This window comes from Heterodontus francisci, chromosome 18 (genome assembly GCF_036365525.1).
Source record: "Heterodontus francisci isolate sHetFra1 chromosome 18, sHetFra1.hap1, whole genome shotgun sequence".
In the NCBI taxonomy this organism is placed as follows: domain Eukaryota; kingdom Metazoa; phylum Chordata; class Chondrichthyes; order Heterodontiformes; family Heterodontidae; genus Heterodontus; species Heterodontus francisci.
The window spans coordinates 4,857,630-4,871,482 of NC_090388.1; positions in this window are offsets into that span (position 1 = coordinate 4,857,630).

The window sequence follows — 13,853 nt, forward strand, 5'->3', positions numbered from 1 at the left end:
GTCTCAAATGTGGTTTAAAGGGAATATTGGAAATTGCTGTTGATTCAGATTTTTGTCTTAAAAATGAATGGGTCGATGGCTGAATGAAACTTTCAATGCCTCCAATTTCCCTTCATTCCAGCAGGGACGATACTTCCAAAAGAAATCTGCACTTCCCGATCCGAGTTTGTGATAGACATTATAGAAATGTTATTTCAGTATTAAAAATCTGAACTTGAAACAGTTCTAAAACTTTTCTTGTTGGGCTTGGGGAAAGAGAAAGAGTTCACATTTCCCCGCTGATTGCGTGAAACCCCAGTGAAACCCATCATCCATTCGAGCCGCGTTTATAACTAACTAGATGATTGCATTCACTATGCGGGTCCAGTGCCAATCAGACTCAGCAGAATGAAAAGACAGATTATCCAAAGCGTGTTGACATTGACTATCCGTGCGCCGCTTATCTCGCTCTCAATTCTCAGAAACTTTTTTTCCCTTCTCATCTTTCCAGCGGTTTACTAAATAAAAGCAATTAGATATGGCATTTTTTATTTTCATCACGGTTGACAGGCGGGTGGAGAAAGGCGATAATGATTCGTGACAGGCGAACCCTTAATTGAGCTGCCTTTTCTCTTCCTATCCTTTACTGTGAAATGCAGCAGACTCGAGCCGCATAACAAAGTGCTGCTTTATTTGAAAGCCGGCGCTAGCAGGTACAACCAAGCAAGAAAGACAGCAGTATTTTTCATGAGTTTTGGAGAGTTGGGGAGGGGAGCGGAGTGGGGAAGGGGGAGGGTTGTATAATTTAACGAACCTTTGAATTTAATCAGGAGGTCGAGCTTTCCAAACGAAAATGCTGCTTCTCAAAATTCAGAGTCTCGATTCTTGACACAAACAATCCAGTCACATCGACTGTGGTTTGTACGTTTGCGACAGTCATTAATTCACTACTTTTTAAATCTGTAAAGCGTTTAAATCAAGAAAGTAAATGCAAATCTTTCGAGAAGATAAACAATGAAGCTAGTTGCATTGACACATTTATAATTCATAACGTGTGCAGTTTACCGGCTTGTTACGGGGTATTTATGGAAGGAGCAATATTTATATATATATATATATTAAACCAAACTGGAGGAGGGGACGACAGGACTGGTGGTTCAAAAAACTGCTTTGTAACTTTCGCTAAATATTCTGCAATCTGTTGTTTTATTCAGCGGCATGCAACGTTTACAGATCAGCCGCTGGCGTTAAACCGAAGAGTCTTTACCTTGGTTTTATATTTGGCCAAGGATTTATACCAATAACATTTTAATGCAGATATGAAACTTGGTGATAAAAGTTGGTTCGGGGCAAAAAGTCTTTATAAGTTATTTTTAAAATCTCTGCCCTTAAAATCAATCAATGCAGAAGTGAGAGTTGGGAGGGAGACTCGGGAACTGGAGCTGGAGCTGGATGAACTTCGGATCATTCAGGATGCTGAGGGGGTGATAGAGAGCAGTTATAGGGAAGTAGTGACACCTAAGTTACAGGATAACGGTAGCTGGGTGACCGTCAGGGGAGGGAAAGGGAATAGGCGCACAGTGCAGGGATCCCCTGTGGCCGTTCCCCTCAATAATAAGTATACCGTTTTGGATACGGTTGGGGGGGACCTACCAGGGGAAAGCCACAGCGGCCAGGTCTCTGGCACTGAGCCTGGCTCTGTGGCTCAGAAGGGAAGGGGGGGGGGGGGGGGGAGAATAGGAGAGCGATAGTGATAGGAGATTCAGTGGTTAGAGGAACAGACAGGAGATTCTGTGGTCGCGAACGAGACTCCCGGATGGTATGTTGCCTCCCGGGTGCCAGGGTCAGGGATGTCTCGGATCGAGTCTACAGGATTCTTAAGAGGGAGGGGGAGCAGCCAGAGGTCGTGGTACATCTCGGTACCAATGACATAGCTAGGAAAAGGGATGAGGACCTGAAAAGCGAAGATAGGGAGTTAGGTTGGAAGGTAAAAGGCAGGACGAGCAGAGTATTAATCTCAGGATTGATACTGGTGCCACGTGCTAGTGAGGCTAGAAACAGAGAGCGAGTGCAGCTGAACACGTGGCTACAGAGCTGGTATAGGAGGGAGGGCTTCAGATATGTGGATCATTGGGATACCTCCCGGGGAAGGTGGGAACTGTACAAGAAGGACGGGTTGCATCTGAACTGGAGGGGCACCAATATCCTGGGCGGGAGGTTTGCTAGAGCTCTTCGGGAGGGTTTAAACTAGTTTGGCAGGGAGATGGGAACCGGAGCTACGGATCAGTGGATGGGGTATCTGTTGAACAGGCAGATACCAAGTGCAGAGAGTCTGTGAGGAAGGTTAGACAGTTGACAGGGCAAAGTTGCAGCCAGTATGATGGGTTGAAGTGTGTCTATTTTAATGCAAGAAGTGTCAGGAATAAGGGTGATGAACTTAGATCATGGATCAGTACTTGGAGCTATGATGTTGTGGCCATTACGGAGACGTGGATATCACAGGGGCAGGAATGGATGTTGGACGTTCCGGGGTTTAGATGTTTCAAAAGGAATAGGGAGGGAGGTAAGAGAGGTGGGGGAGTGGCATTGCTAATCAGGGATAGTATCACAGCTGCAGAAAGGGAGGTCGTCGAGGAGGGTTTGTCTACTGAGTCATTATGGGTGGAAGTCAGAAACAGGAAAGGAGCAGTCACTTTATTGGGAGTTTTCAATAGACCCCCCAATAGCAACAGGGACATGGAGGAACAGATTGGGAGGCAGATTTTGGAAAGGTGCAGAAGTAACAGGGTTGTTGTCATGGGTGACTTCAACTTCCCTAATATTGATTGGAACCTCCTTAGTGCAAATAGTTTGGATGGAGCAGATTTTGTCAGGTGTGTCCAGGAAGGTTTCCTGACTCAATATGTAGATAGGCCGACTAGAGGGGAGGCTATGTTGGATTTGGTGCTTGGCAACGAACCAGGCCAGGTGGCAGATCTCTCGGTGGGAGAGCATTTTGGTGATAGTGATCACAACCCCCTGACCTTTACTATAGTCGTGGAGAGGAATAGAAGCAGACGGGATGGGAAAATATTTAATTGGAGGTGGGGGAATTACAATGCTATTAGGCAGGAACTGGGGAGCTTAAATTAGGAACAGATGTTCTCAGGGAAATGCACGACAGAAATGTGCAGGTTGTTTAGGGAGCACTTGCTGCGACTGCTGGATAGGTTTGTCCCGATGAGGCAAGGAAGGGATGGTAGGGTGAAGGAACCTTGGATGACAAGAGATGTGGAACAGCTAGTCAAGAGGAAGAAGGAAGCTTATTTAAGGTTGAGGAAGCAAGGATCAGACAGGGCTCTAGAGGGTTACAAGGTAGCCAGGAAGGAACTGAAGAATGGACTTAGGAGAGCTAGAAGAGGACATGAAAAAGTCTTGGCGGGTAGGATTAAGGAAAATCCCAAGGCGTTCTACACTTATGTGAGGAACAAGAGGATGGCCAGAGTGAGGGTAGGGCCGATCAGGGATAGTGCCTGGAGTCGGAGGAGGTAGGGGAGGTCCTAAATGAATACTTTGCTTCAGTATTCACTAGTGAGAGGGACCTGGTCATTTGTGAGGACAGCGTGGAACAGGCTGATATGCTTGAACAGGTTGAGGTTAAGAGGGAGGATGTGCTGGAAATTTTTCAAGACATGAGGATAGATAAGTCCCCGGGGCCAGACGGGATATACCCAAGGTTATTACAGGAAGCAAGGGAAGAGATTGCCGTGCCTTTGGCGATGATCTTTGCGTCCTCACTGTCCACTGGAGTAGTACCAGATGATTGGAGGGTGGCAAATGTTATTCCCTTGTTCAAGAAAGGGAATAGGGATAACCATGGGAATTACAGACCAGTCAGTCTTACGTCGGTGGTAGTGGGCAAATTATTGGAGAGGATTCTGAGAGACAGGATTTATGATTATTTGGAAAAGCATGGTTTGATTAGAGACAGTCAGCATGGCTTTGTGAGGGGCAGGTCATGCCTCACAAACCTTATTGAATTCTTTGAGGATGTGACAAAACACATTGATGAAGGAAGAGCAGTGGATGTGGTGTATATGGATTTTAGCAAGGCGTTTGATAAGGTTCCCCATGATAGGCTCATTCAGAAAGTAAGGAGGCATGGGATTCAGGGAAATTTGGCTGTCTGGATACAGAATTGGCTGGCCCATAGAAGACAGAGGGTGGTAGTAGATGGAAAGTATTCAGCCTGGAGCTCGGTGACTAGTGGTGTTCCTCAGGGATCTGTTCTGGGACCTCTGCTCTTTGTGATTTTTATAAATGACTTGGATGAGAAAGTGGAAGGCTGGGTTAGTAAGTTTGCCAATGACACAAAGGTTGCTGGAGTTGTGGATAGTGTGGAAGGCTGTTGTAGGTTGCAAAGGGACATTGACAGGATGCAGAGCTGGGCTGAGAAGTGGCAGATGGAGTTCAACCTGGAAAAGTGTGAAGTGATTCATTTTGGAAGGTCGAATTTGAATGCAGAATACAGGCTTAAAGACAGGATTCTTGACAGTGTGGAGGAACAGAGGGATCTTGGGGTCCACGTCCATAGATCCCTCAAAGTTGCCACCCAGGTTGATCGGGTTGTTAAGAAGGTGTATGGTGTGTTGGCTTTCATTAACAGGGGGATTGAGTTTAAGAGCCGCGAGGTTATGCTGCAGCTCTATAAAACCCTGATTAGACTACACTTGGAATATTGTGTTCAGTTCTGGTCGCCACATTATCGGAAGGATGTGGAAGCTTTGGAGAGGGTGCAGAGGAGATTTACCAGGATGCTGCCTGGACTGGAGGGCATGTCCTACGAAGAAAGGTTGAGGGAGCTAGGGCTTTTCTCATTGGAGCGAAGAAGGATGAGAGGTGACTTGATAGAGGGGTACAAGATGATGAGAGGCATAGATAGGTTGGATAGCCAGAGACTTTTTCCCAGGGTGGAAAGGGCTGTCACCATGGGGCATAATTTTAAGGTGATTGGAGGAAGGTTTAGGGGAGATGTCAGAGGTAGGTTCTTTACACAGAGAGTGGTGGGTGCGTGGAATGCACTGCCAGCGGTGGTAGTAGAAGCAGATACATTAGGGACATTTAAGCGACTCTTGGATAGGTACATGGATGATAGTAGAATGAAGGGTATGTTGGTAGTTTGATCTTAGAGTAGGTTAAAGATTCGGCACAACATCGTGGGCCGAAGGGCCTGTACTGTGCTGTACTGTTCTATGTTCTATGTCCTATGTTCTAAGTCTGAAATGCTGGAACACAGAGGAAGTGAGCATCACGCCGCGCTGCAAATGGGACTCGCACTAACTGGGCAAAGCGACAGCTTCACTGCTCTGCTCCTGCGGGCGTGCTCTCGCATTGACCCAGGCAAACTCCGTCCCCCTCTCACTCCCTCCATCACCCTCTCGCTCCCTCCATCACACTCTCGCTCCCTCCATCACACTCTCGCTCTCTCCATCACACACTCGCTCCCTCCATCACACACTCACTCCCTCCATCCCCCTCTCACTGGCTCCATCACCCTCTCGCTCCCTCTATCACACTCTCGCTCTCTCCATCACACACTCACTCCCTCCATCCCCCTCTCACTGGCTCCATCACACTCTCACTCCCTCCATCCCCCTCTCACTCCCTCCATCACACTCTCGCTCCCTCCATCACACTCTCGCTCCCTCCATCCCCCCTCACTCCCTCCATCCCTTTCTCACTCCCCCATCCCCCCTCACTCCCTCCATCACACTCTCGCTCCCTCCATCACACACTCGCTCCCTCCATCCCCCTCACTCCCTCCATCTCTCTCTCACTCTCTCCATTCCCCTCTCACTCCCTCTATCCCCCTCTCACTTGCTCCATCCCTCTCTCACTCCCTCCATTCCCCTCTCGCCCCCTCCCCCTCTCGCTCCATCCATCCCCTTCTCACTCCATCTATCCCTCTCTCACTCCCCCATCACCCTCACTCCCTCCATCCCCCTCTCACTCCCTCCATCTCTCTCCCACTCTCCATTCCCCTCTCACTCCCTCTATATCCCTCTCACGTGCTCCATCCCTCTCTCACTCCCTCCATTCCCCTCTCGCCCCTCCCTCTCTCCCTCCCTCCATCCCTCTTTCCCTCCCTCCATTCCCCTCTCGCTCCCTCACCCTCTCACTCCCTCCGTCCCCCTCACTCCCATCCCCTCTCACTACCTCCATCCCCTCTCACTCCCTCCAGCTCCCTCGCACTCCCTCCATCCCCCTCACTCCCTCCATTCCCCTCCCTCCATCCCCCCTCACTCCCTCCATCCCTCACTCTCTCCCTCCATTCCCCTGTCGCTCCCTCACCCTCTCACTCCCTCCATCCCTCTCACTCCCTCCATCCCTTCTCATTCCCTCCATCCCTCTTTCACTCCCTCCATTCCCCCTCACTCCCTCCATCCCTCTCTCTCTTCCCCATCCCCCCTCACTCCCTCCAACTCTCTCACTCTCTCCATTCCCCTCTCACTCCCTCCATCCCTCTCTCACTTCCCCATCCCCCCTCACTCCCTCCATCACACACTCACTCCCTCCATTCCCCACTCGTCCCCTCCCCCTCTCGCTCCATTCATCCCCCTCTCACTCCCTCCATCCCCCTCTCACTCCCTCCATCCCTCTCTCACTCCCTCCATTCCCCTCTCGCTCCCTCACCCTCTCACTCCCTCCATCTCATCCCCTCTCACTACCTCCATCTCATCCCCTCTCACTACCTCCATGCCCTCTCACCCTCCATCCCCCTCTCATTCCCTCCATCTCTCTTTTACTCCCTCCATTCCCCTCTCACTCTCTCCATTCCGCTCTCACTCCCTCCATCCCCCTCTCGCTCCCTCCATCACACTCTCGCTCCCTCCATCACACGCTCACTCCCTCCATCCCCCTCTCTGCCTCCATCACACTCTCGCTCCCTCCATCCCCTCTCACTCCCTCCATCCCTCTCTCACTCCCCCATCGCCCCTCACTCCCTCCATCCCCCTCTCACTCCCTCCATCTTTCTCTCACTCTCTCCATTCCCCTCTCACTCCCTCTATCCCCCTCTCACTCGCTCCATCCCTCTCTCACTCCCTCCATTCCCCTCTCGCCCCCTCCCCCTCCCGCTCCATCCATCCCCTTCTCACTCCTCCATCCCTCTCTCCCTCCCTCTTTCACCCTCCATTCCCCTCTCGCTCCTTCACCCTCTCACTCCCTCCATCACCCTCACTCCCATCCCCTCTCACTACCTCCATCCCCTCTCACTCCCTCCAGCCCCCTCACACTCCCTCCATCCCCTCACTCCCTCCGTTCCCCTCTCCCTCCATCCCCCCTCAGTCCCACCATCCCTCACCCTCTCTCCCTCCATCCCCCTCACTCCCTCCATCCCTTCTCATTCCCTACATCCCTCTTTCACCCTCCATTCCCCTCTCACTCCCTCCATCCCCCTCTCACTCCCTCCATTCCCCTCTTGCCCCTCCCCCTCTCGCTCCCTCCATCCCCTTCTCACTCCCTCCATCCCCCTCTCACTCCATCCCCTCTCACTCCCTCCATCCCCCTCTTACTCCCTCCATCCCCTTCTCACTCCCTCCATCCCCTCTCACTCCATCCATCCACCTCTCACTCCATCCATCCACCTCTCACTGCCTCCATCCCCTTTTCACTCCCTCCATCCCCCTCTCACTCCCTCCATCCCCCTCTCACTTTCTCCATCCCCCTCTCACTCCATCCCCTCTCACTCCCTCCATCCCCTCACTCCCTCCATCCCCCTCTCACTCCCTCCATCCCCCTCACTCCCTCCATCCCCCTCTCACTCCTCCATCCCCTCACTCCATCCATCCACCTCTCACTCCCACCATCACTCTCTCTGTCCCTCCATTCTCTCTCTCCCTCTCTCACTCCCACCATCCCCTTTCATTATCTGCACCTCACTCTCTTCATCCCCCTCTCGCTCCCTCCATCCCCCTCTCACTCCCCCCAATCCCTCTGCAATCTCTCCAACCCCCTCGCACTCCCTCCATCCCGCTTTCATTATCTGCATCTCTCGCACACTCCCTCCATCCCCCTCTCACTCCCTCCAAACCCCCTCACTTCCTCCATCCCTCCCTCGCTCCCACCATCCCTCTCTCACTCCTTCCAACCCCCTCTCACTCCATCCCCATCTCGCTCCTTCCAACCCTCTCACTCCCTCCAGCCCCCCGCATACCCTCCAATGCCCTTTCATTACCTGCATCCCCCTCTCGCTCCCTCCATCCCTCTCCCGCTTCCTCCAATACCCTCAGGCTGCCTCCATCCCCCTCACACTACCTCCATCCCTCTCTCGCTCCCTCCATCCCTCTCTCGCTCCCTCCAACCCCCTCTCACATCCTCCATCCCTCTCTCACTCCCTCATCTCCCTCTCACTCTCTCCAACCCCCTCTCAATCCCTCCAGCCCCTTCTCACTCCCTCCAAGCCCCTCTCGCTCCCTCCATCCCCCTCTTGAATCCTCCATCTCCCTCTCGCTTCCTCCATCTGCTCTCACTCCCTCCATCCCTCTCACTCCCTCCATCCCTCTCTCACTCCCTTCACTACTCACTCCCTCCATTCCCTCTCTCACTCCCTCCACCCCCTTTCATTATCTGCATTCCTTTCTCACTCCCTCCACCTCCCTCTCACTCCCTCCATCCCCCTCCCACTCCCTCCATCCCCCTCTCATTCCCACTCCTCTCATTATCTGCATCCCTCTCTCGCTTCCTCCATTCCGCTTTCGCTCCCTTCATCCCCCCTCCCTCCCTCCATCCCCCTTTCATTATCTGCATCCCTCTCACTTCCTCCATACCCGTCCCGCTCCCTCCATCCCTCTTTTGCTCCTTACAACGCCCTACCCCTCCCTCCATCCCCTGCACTCCCTTCATCCCCCTTTCATTATCTGCATCCCTCTCACACTCCCTCCATTGCCTCTCACTTCCTCCATCCCCCTCACTCCCTGCACCCCCTCTCACTTCCTCCACCCCCTCTCACTCCCACCATCCCTCCCTCGCTCCCACCATCCCTCTCTCACTCCTTCCAACCCCCTCTCACTCCATCCCCATCTCGCTCCTTCCAACCCTCTCACTCCCTCCAGCCCCCCGCATACCCTCCAACGCCCTTTCATTACCTGCAGCCCCCTCTCGCTCCCTCCATCCCTCTCCCGCTTCCTCCAATACCCTCAGGCTGCCTCCATCCCCCTCACATTACCTCCATCCCTCTCTCGCTCCCTCCATCCCTCTCTCGCTCCCTCCAACCCCCTCTCACATCCTCCATCCCTCTCTCACTCCCTCATCTCCCTCTCACTCTCTCCAACCCCCTCTCAATCCCTCCAGCCCCTTCTCACTCCCTCCAAGCCCCTCTCGCTCCCTCCATCCCCCTCTTGAATCCTCCATCTCCCTCTCGCTTCCTCCATCTGCTCTCACTCCCTCCATCCCTCACTCCCTCCATCCCTCTCTCACTCCCTTCACTACTCACTCCCTCCATTCCCTCTCTCACTCCCTCCACCCCCTTTCATTATCTGCATTCCTTTCTCACTCCCTCCACCTCCCTCTCACTCCCTCCATCCCCCTCCCACTCCCTCCATCCCCCTCTCATTCCCACTCCTCTCATTATCTGCATCCCTCTCTCGCTTCCTCCATTCCGCTTTCGCTCCCTTCATCCCCCCTCCCTCCCTCCATCCCCCTTTCATTATCTGCATCCCTCTCACTTCCTCCATACCCGTCCCGCTCCCTCCATCCCTCTTTTGCTCCTTACAACGCCCTCCCCCTCCCTCCATCCCCTGCACTCCCTTCATCCCCCTTTCATTATCTGCATCCCTCTCACACTCCCTCCATTGCCTCTCACTTCCTCCACCCCCTCTCACTCCCAACATCCCCCTCTCGCTGCCACCATCCCCTCTCACTCCCTCCATGCCTCTTACTCCCTCCATCCCCCGCTTGCTCCCATCATCCCCTCTGAATCCCTCCATCACTCTCTCACTCCCTCCATCCCCCTCTCACTGCCACCATCCCTCTCTCTCTCCCTCCATCCCTCTCTCGCTCCCTCCCTCTCTCATTCCCTCTATCCCCTTTCATTATCTGCATCCCTCTCTCCCTCCCTGCATTCCCCTCTCACTCCTCTCATTATCTGCATCACTCTCGCTCTCTCCATTCCCCCCACACCCTCCAACCCCCTCTCACTCCCTCCCATTACCTGCATCCCCCTCACTCCCTCCATCCCCCTCTCGCTCCCTCCATCCCCTCTCATTCCCTCCATCACTCTCTCACTCCCTCTATTCTCTCTCTCTCACTCCCTCCATCCCTTTTTCATTATCTGCATCTCGCTCCCTCCATCCCTCTGTTGCTTCCTCCAACACCCTCATGCTACCTCCATCCCTCTCTCACTCCCTCCATCCCTCACTCCCTCCATTCCCCCTCACTCTCTCCTTCCATCCCTCTCTCACTCCCTCCATCCCTCTGTCACTTCCTCCAACACCCTCATGCTACCTCCATCCTTCTCTCGCTCTCTCCATCCCTCTCTCGCTCCCTCTATCCCTCTCTCATTTCCCCCATCCCCCTTTCACTCCCACCAACCCCCTCTCATCCCTGCACTCCCCTCTCACTCCCTCCATCTCACGCTCGCTCCCTCCATCCCCTCACTCCCTCCAAACCCCTCTCACTCCCTCCATTCCCTCTCGCTCCCTCCATCCCCTCCCACACCCTCCATCTCCCTCACTCCCTCCATCCCTCTCTCGCTCCCTCCATCCCCCTCTCACTCCCTCCATCCCTCTCTTGCTCCCTCCATCCCCCTTTCACTCCCTCCATCCCTCTCTCGCTCCCTCCATCCCCCTCTCGTTCCTTCCATCCCCTCTCACTTCCTCCACCACTCTTGCACTCCCGCCATCCCCCTTTCATTATCTGCATCCCCCTCTCACTCCCTCCATCCCTCTCTTGCTCCCTCCATCCCCCTTTCACTCCCTCCATCCCTCTCTCGCTCCCTCCATCCCCCTCTCGCTCCCTCCATCCCCTCCCACACCCTCCATCTCCCTCACTCCCTCCATCCCTCTCTCGCTCCCTCCATCCCCCTCTCACTCCCTCCATCCCTCTCTTGCTCCCTCCATCCCCCTTTCACTCCCTCCATCCCTCTCTCGCTCCCTCCATCCCCCTCTCGTTCCTTCCATCCCCTCTCACTTCCTCCACCACTCTTGCACTCCCGCCATCCCCCTTTCATTATCTGCATCCCCCTCTCACTCCCTCCATCCCTCTCTTGCTCCCTCCATCCCCCTTTCACTCCCTCCATCCCTCTCTCGCTCCCTCCATCCCCCTCTCGTTCCTTCCATCCTCTCTCATTTCCTCCACCACTCGCACTCCCGCCATCCCCCTTTCATTATCTGCATCCCCCTCTCACTCCCTCCATCCCTCTCTTGCTCCCTCCATCCCCCTTTCACTCCCTCCATCCCTCTCTCGCTCCCTCCATCCCCCTCTCGTTCCTTCCATCCTCTCTCACTTCCTCCACCACTCCTGCACTCCCGCCATCCCCCTTTCATTATCTGCATCCCCCTCTCACTCCCTCCAACCACCTCTCGCTCCCTCCATCTCTCTCTCTCTCTGCAGCCCAGCTCCCGGGGATCTGCCTCCCTGTCAATCATCCTCCATCACACAATGGGCCGCTGGCTGACAGGAAACGCATGCCGGCGGCCAATCAGAGGCCAGCGCGCTCTCCGGGCTTGCGTCACCTCCACCCCCTCTCTCCCGCCCTGAATGCAGATGAGGCGGAGGCACGCGCCGCGCCGGCCGCTGCACTTGCAATGGCCCCGGGCCCCTGTCACTCAAAGCTGACCTTGCAGCCAGTGCATTGCACAGGTGCCATGATTCCTTCACTACACCGCTCACTTACCGCCTGTGCAGTGAAAAGAGCCATTGCACAAAGCTTAACTGTTTGCACGATGTTCATATATATATATATATGTGCATTTCATGTGAAATGTCTCGAAATAATTCTGCAACGAAGCAACCAAAACGAACCATGTTTGTGAACATCACATCATTTATGTCCGTAGCAATTAGGCTGATCTGTGCATTTGCATCAAAACTTCAGTTAAACATACGAAACCATGAATGAAAGCAAAAGTATTTTTGTTTTGCAATGAAGCGCAATCCGCCGAAAGTTCTCTCCAATAGTTTAGCGCCTACACTGGGTGGATGGTTATAGCCGTGATTGGATTGCAGAATAATAATAAATCTATGACTTCTGTTACATTGGAGAATACTTGTTCTGCGCTTATTTTGCTTCATGAATTGTGTTTGCTGATGTACATGCTGATTGCCCATGACGGAATCTTGGTGAACAGCTATCACTGAGGGGTTAGATAGATACACGGGCTTTGTTTGGTGAAGCAGTCAGGTTTGCATAATATGATTTACCCAAAATCAGTAACGGATGCGTCTCTCTATTTCTGGAAACACCGAGCGTTTTGCCAGCAGTGAATGACTTCACTGCCGCAAATAGAGCATGAATGCGGGGAAAGATTTAGTGAACGGTCGAAGATTTCATACTTTATATTCACGGTGGCAAATGAGATGCTGTTCATCCTGTTAATATTACAAATGACAACACAGAGTCGGGAAGACTGGAATCGAAGGCAGGGTTCTGACATGAATAGACTGGGTTTTTTTTAAACAAACATTACTTTGACTGAAAGAGCGCCCAGCTGTAGTGTCACAGAGTACAGGTCCCATTAAAGAGGCAGGAACTGCATTTATACCGATATTTTTCTTTCTGACCTTCAGAGGCACCAGAATAAGTCGAGTGGAGTTCTGTTTCTCTGATTAAAAGGCGCTATAGATGGGAGCTCAGAATAACATCACAATATATAGTAGAATCTTACAGCACAGACGGAGGCCATTCGGCCCATTGTGCCTGTGCTAGCCCTTTGAAAGAACTATCCAATTAGTCCCACTCCCCTGCTCTTTCTCCACAGCCCTGCAGATGCTTCCCCCCTGCACGTATTTCTCCAATTCCCCCTTTTGAAAGTTATTATTGAATCCGCTTCCACCGCCCTTTCAGGCAGCGCGTTCCGGATCACAACAACTCAAGAGTAAAAAGAAAACACCTCCCCCTCTAGCGACTGTCCCTCCTTTGAGACGGGTTCTAAGATCCAATACAAAATATCCCAAATCCCATTTTGTAAAACAAAACCTAAGAATATGCAGTGCACCGTGCGTGAAGGCGAGGGTAACTTTAAACAGTTTCAGCAGAAATGCCAAACTCAATCACATCGGCAGTGTCTCTGGCATTATATACCGTGGCTTGATGAGGAAGACCTCCCCCGCCCCACTTTGTCCAGTAGCCCATTGGAAAGTTCATTCGTACAGGTAGCAATTCTGAACTTCAGGTCCGTCCCTATGTAAACCCTAGACCGATGCGCAAGTTTGAATATCTGCTCCAAACTTTTGGAGAATCGTGACCCTGTCTTATCTGGCTAAAATCACTCTTTCTTTAGTTCAGTTCCATAATTGCATCTCTCCCCTCCTCCCTCCGCCCGTCACCCGTTAAAATGCGGATTATCCTGCAGCAATAGTGTCTAGATTTGAAGGCTGCCGTCTCGCTCAGTCGCTGGCCATTGTATTTTGTGTGGTACGCTGGGCGATTGTGGGTTCCGCTTGACTGGGTGCACGCAAGCGGAATGCTCATGCAGTTTCTGAGGACGAGTAATAAGCCAAATCAAAATAGACACAACTAACATTCCTGTCACGTCTCCACTAACTGAAAACTGACTCTTGCTTTTTAAAAAAAAATCATACCTCATATTTCTGTAGCTGCTGTGGTGAAGGGCAGTCGGTAATCAAATCCCATATACAAAAGTCTGTTTCAGATCTGCTACAGCGAACAGCCGCTG